The sequence below is a fragment of the Jaculus jaculus genome, chromosome 17, assembly GCF_020740685.1.
Source record: "Jaculus jaculus isolate mJacJac1 chromosome 17, mJacJac1.mat.Y.cur, whole genome shotgun sequence".
Lineage (NCBI taxonomy): Eukaryota > Metazoa > Chordata > Mammalia > Rodentia > Dipodidae > Jaculus > Jaculus jaculus.
This window is the reverse complement of record NC_059118.1, coordinates 56,506,991-56,512,961: the sequence shown is the minus strand read 5'-3', so window position 1 is coordinate 56,512,961 and position 5,971 is coordinate 56,506,991. Positions and strand designations below refer to the sequence as shown.

The 5,971-nt window shown below is 46.7% G+C and overlaps 1 pseudogene; it reads right to left on the bottom strand.

Moving 5' to 3' along the window:
• Positions 1-2,578: 2,578 nt before the first annotated feature.
• LOC101604880 lies at positions 2,579-2,975 on the bottom strand (annotated as a pseudogene).
• Between the last annotated feature and the right edge of the window lie 2,996 nt (positions 2,976-5,971).

Here is a 5,971-nt window from a genome sequence, read left to right as displayed (position 1 = left end):
CAGCACAACACCCTCACAGCCATGTCCCTCTGAGAGGCCACTGTCCTTCCTCAGGTGGTTGCTTCATCCCGCCCGCTGTCTGCAGTCCATCTCCCTTGGAGTCTGTTCAGCAGCCAGCCAGGTTCTGGGCAGAAGATATAAGTTCATCTCTGTGCTTAAGACCCTCGAGGCTTCCTATACTTTGTCATGTAAGACCCCCAAATCCTTGAGATTCCAGTCACTTCCCACCCTCTCAGCCTCTTCTCTGATCACTGTTTCCTTCTTAAAGCTCTGGTCCTGTTTCTTATGTCATCATTTCTTGTGTTTTGACTTTCACATCTTTTTCTTTCTTTTCTTCTTTTTTGGAGGCAAGCCCAACAGACTGGGATTTTTTTTTTTAACAAGAGAGAGGAGAGAATTGGTGTGCCAGGGCCTCCAGACACTGAAATTGAACTCCAGACAGATGTGCCCCCTTGTGGGCATGTGTGACATTGCACACTTGCATCACTGTGCATCTGGCTTACGTGGGATCTGGAGAGTCAAACATGCGTCCTTAGGCTTCACAGACAAGCACCTTAACTGCTAAGCCATCTCTCCAGTCCTGACTTTCATTTTCCCTTGCTCAACATGAATGCCTACTCACTTGTGCAGCCCTCTGACCACTCACAGATAAAGGAAGGCCCTGCACCTGCATGTCCACCACAGGGCCTGCCTCTCATTAGTGCACTGATAGTGTTGTGAATACTGCTTTGTCTGTATCCTTCAAGAGAGCATGCTCAGTTCTGGGGAGATGGCTCAGTGCTGGGTGTGGAGATGCATGTCTGTAATCCCAACACTGGTGAAGTGGAGGCAGTCGGATCCTTGGGGCTTGATGTCAGCCAGCCTAGGCTAATTGGTGAGCTCTAAGCCGATGAAAGCCCCTCTCCCAAACAAACATAAAAGGTGGGCTCTGTTCCTAAGGATGGCACCCGAGGTTGTCCTTTAGCCCCCACATACATGTGCAATTGCACCCACACTCGGGAACATGCACACACTTAAGAAAAGAGAAAAAAAAAAATAAAAAGGACATGCTCACTACTGTCTAGTTAGTGCTAGCATTGCGTCTGGCATGAGGAAGAAGATTAGTATATTCTTGTACGTTTTAAATTTATTTATTTATTTATTTATTTGAGAGCGACAGACACAGAGAGAAAGACAGATAGAGGGAGAGAGAGAGAATGGGCGCGCCAGGGCTTCCAGCCTCTGCAAACGAACTCCAGACGCGTGCGCCCCCTTGTGCATCTGGCTAACGTGGGACCTGGGGAACCAAGCCTCGAACCGGGGTCCTTAGGCTTCACAGGCAAGCGCTTAACCACTAAGCCATCTCTCCAGCCCTTAAATTTATTTTTGTGAGTGGACAAAGCAGATTGTTGGTGGTCTGAAGGGATGAATGATGATGGAATTTCAGGCTGAAATGAAAGACCAGCTTGGACTGGGAAAGGGTTGGCTCTCTGTCATCATTTTCTGGGGCTTCCATAGCAAAATGCCACCAACAGACATTTTCTGCAGTGGTCTAGGTACTAGTAGGGGCCATAGGCTCTTGTGAACAATCCCTGGCCTGTGCCCACGTGGGCAACCCTAATTAAACTCAGGGGGTCACACTCATACACAAGAAAAAAAATGGCATCCAAGTAGAAGAAGGATTAGTAAGGAGAAGTGATTCAGTGGAAGAGGCATGGGGAAGGATTAAAGAGAAGGTAATAGGAGGTGATTATGGTAAAAGTATTTTATAAACATATGCAATTGTCAACAAATAAAATACTGCCTGCGGAGTGGCTTACGCAGCAGAAATTTATCCTCTCACAGTTCTGGGGCTAGAAGTCCAAGGTCAAGGAGTTGATAGATTTGGTTTCTCCTCAGCTCTGTCCTCGGCTCACTGCGGCTGTCCCCTTCTTGCCGTCCTCACGTGGTCTTTCCCGTGTGCATGCACCTAGGGCGTCCATTTGTACGCTTTACTTTCCCTGCTGTTGTGCTAAAGTACTTGACGGAGCAGTGTGTGTGTGTGTGTGTGTGTGTGTGTGTGTGTGTGTGTGTTTTATTTTGGCTTATAATTTCTTTTCTTTCTTTTTTTTTTTTTAAATTGCTCATTTTCATTTATTTAGTTGAGAGTGACAGAGAAAGAGTCAGAGAGAGAGAGAGGGAGAGAGAATGGGCGCGCCAGGGCTTCCATCCACTGCACATGAACTCCAGACACGTGCATCCCCTTGTGCATCTGGCTAACGTGGATTCTGGGGAATCGGGGTCCTTAGGCTTCACAGGCAAGTGGTTAACCACTAAGCCATCTCTCCAGCACTTTTCTTTCTCCCTTCTTTCCTTCCTTCCTTCCTTCCTTCCTTCCTTCCTTCCTTCCTTCCTTTCTTTCTTTCTTTCTTTCTTTCTTTCTTTCTTTCTTTCTTTCTTTTTTCTTTTTTGTATACCATGCAACAATCTCTTTTATTAGGCATAGGGCTTTTAAATCCATCTCTCTCCAAATACAGGCAGAAGTAAGTGTGCCATTTAACATATTGGAACCTGCAAACTTATTCATTACCTAGAGAAGGGAAAGTTATCCCAAACAACCTTAGCCAGGAGGCCACTTCATCTGCCGACCTCAGAGAAGGTGGAGATGGATGTGATAGACACAGCCTGTGCCCCATCAGTGCCTTCATTCCCCACCATTAGACAGCTCTCTTTCAGGCCGAGATCAGCAACGCATTTCTTGCCAACAGTCATTGAATGTCCAAGAAGACTTTCATCATCTTCTGCTATAGCAATTTGGCTATCAAGTGGGCTATCGGTTTCTTGGGCACCACCAGAAAACTTGTTGGTGCTTGAGGGTGAATGTCATGGAGGGCAAGACACGGGTCCTCCTCGTCCTCAAAGATGATCTTGGCGGGGATTTCCTCGCGGACGATCTTCCCCGAGATCATGTCGCCTCCAGGCTGGGCGACCTGAGCGCTGGCCATCTCGCTGGCCATGTTGGTCTCCCTCACCCACCACCTTGGCTTGTGATTTCTGAGAGTCCGTGGTGGTGATGGCATGGGGGAAGCTCCATCTGTGGGGGTGACAGCTTGTAGCCCTTGGTCTCTCCCATGCTGGGCTGGCACCAGAATCAGATGCGACCTTCACAGCTGGTCCTCAGAGATCTACTTCTAGCCAGGCCACATGCCCCAAAGGGTCCATGACCACCCCAAACAGCCGCCACTAAGTGGCGACCAAGCCTTCAAGCATAAGAACTTGTGGGGGGCTGTTAGGGTCTTGTTAGGACCCCAGTCAGTGCCCCATTCCAGCGCTCTCACACTAACTTAATTGTTTAATGAAGCGCACGACTTCAGAGAGCCAGCCTTCTCCCTCTTACAACTAATCCTTTGTTCCTGTCTGTGATCCCATCGTCATCCACAGCAGCCTGCTTTATCTGTCTACCCTTCATTCTGAAGTACTTGGGGGCTAGGACCCCACTACACGGTCCCCTTCTTGCCGGATAGCCATCCTGAAGCATGGACTTGGTTCTTTGTGCGTTTCCCTCGCTTCCTGCCTTTTTTTGTGCTCTTCTATTTGCAAGTAAACCAGCTTCATACTACTTTGTGGTTGGATCTGTTTCCAGAGAGCTTGCCCACGCCCCTCAGGACAGGACACAGAGGCTATTTCCAGCTGCTGCTTTTACTGCAACATCTGGCCTCTCTCAGGAAATCCTCAAACTAAGTGGGATTGAAGAAGTTGTTCTCAGAAGAACAGTTTACCATTTATAAAGAAAAAAAATGTCACTGTGTTGCCAGTCTGAAGGGTGATATTTATATAATCCTTTGTAATTGAAAAACCTTGGAGCATAGACTATCAGACGAAGTTTCAACTGCTGTGACCCATTTTACACACCAGTTTTCTCGTTCTTTTAGTTCAGTTTTTGAGTCACTGCATTGCTAAAAATAGCTGGAACCTATTTTAACTGTAAGGCCTCCTTTTCAGCCCGTGTCTATTTTTTTAAACTTTTTATTTTTTATTTTTTTCGAGGTAGGGTCTCACTCTAGCTCAGACCTGGAATCCACTATGGAGTCTCAGGGCGGCCTCGAACTCATGGCGGTCCTCCTTTACCTCTGCCTCCCGAGTGCTGGGATTAAGGGCGTATGGCTTAAAACATTTTTACTGAGAATTTTAATACATGTCCATGCTGTTATTCAGTTATACTCCTGTCCTAGTGCCCTCACTTGTCCCATCTCTGCACCGTACCCACCTCTTTGCAAGCAGATCTTTTATAAGGATCAGGGAACATCGTGGAAGAGGGGATGGAAAGAATGTAAGAGCCACAGGGTGGGAAGCAGTTCTTCGGGACACTGGCCTCCTGACATGAACTGCCTGGTACGTTCATGACCGCACAGTGGTTGTCATAAGACCTGGACAATTCTGAGCCAACATTTTCACACTGAGGACAGAGGAGGACAAAAAGAATGAGACATCCACACAGGCATCTATGTTTTTGATTATAGTTCTGGCCACTTAATGGAAATTAAGATGCTTACCATGGAACATGACATGTGTGCTGGTAGCTTTTTTCTTTTTTTTTAAATATAGGGGCTGGAAAGATGGCTCACAGTTAAAGCTTGCCTGCAAAGCCTGACAGCCTGGATTCAGTTCCCCAGTACCCATGTAAAGCCTGATGCAAAAAAATGACGCATGAATCCGGAGTTCCTGTGCAGTGGCTGACGGTCCTGGCATGCCCATATTTTCTCTCTCCTCACAAATAAAGGCACATATTTAAAATATATATTATTTATTTATGAAAGAGAGAGACAGAGCAAGAGTCTGTGTAAATAGGGGTACACTGGGGCCTCTTGCTGCTGCAAGTGAACTCTAGACTCATGTGCTACTTTGTACATCTGGCTTTACGTGGTTGCTAGGGAACTGAACCGAGACTAGCAGCCTTTGCATGCGAAGTGCCTTTAACCATGAGCCATGCCCCGGACCTGTTGATAGTCTTGGGTCTGATATGTTATTTGACATCTCTTTCGAGACAAGAAGGAATGTGTGTTGATTGTAGATGGAAGAATATCTCAGGGTACTTAGGAACTATTTTAATTAGGTTTTCTTGAAAAGGATGGGAAGATCGTAGCCTTCAATGGATTTGAAAGGAATTAAAATTCTTGCCGTGTTTCTAGGTGGACTCTGGACCAGTGTTGTCTGGCTGGCCATGGAAGATCTATTCAGGTAGCTATCGAAGGTTCCAGCTCCTCTGACATCTGTCCTGCCCTGTGTTCCCTCCAGGTGACTTGTGCGCTGCCGACGGTTCTGTGAGGAGGCACTGGCTGATGGCAGCTGGTCCTGTATGTGCTGTGCCGGCGATCTGAGGAACCCTGCAGCCATTTAAATCATGCTTCCAATTTTGGGTTGACAGAATGTGCCCAAAATGACTGTAGTCAAAGCATATTTACTGAAGTAAAAACGCAGGAAAGCCCAGGAATTTCCAGGGCTCCCACACTCGGAATCACAGTGCCGGAAGTAGGTATCCTGAAAACACATGTTTTCTTCACTAAGCCAGCGTTGGATGACTTGTCATTCAATGAATGTTTAGTTTTGCTTGTTCCTGGCACTGAATTTGATCCTGAGACCAAAGACTGATATATCAAAGATTCCGTCTTCTAGCCCAGGCATTGGTAAACTTGTCTGTAAAGTACCTGGATTAGTGGCTGTGATCAGACACCTGACAAAATCAACTTGCAGGAGGAAGGACTAACAGTTTGAAGGCTCACCATCTGCCCTGGTGCATGCTGGGAAAGACACGGCAGCATATGGGGCGGAGGAGGGGGCGGGAATTCTGCAGGTGCTTATTTACATCTTTTTTAAAGTTTCTATTTATTTATTTATTTAATTTATTTATTTATTTATTTGAGAGCGACAGACACAGAGAGAAAGACAGATAGAGGGAGAGAGAGAGAATGGGCGCGCCAGGGCTTCCAGCCTCTGCAAACGAACTCCAGACGCG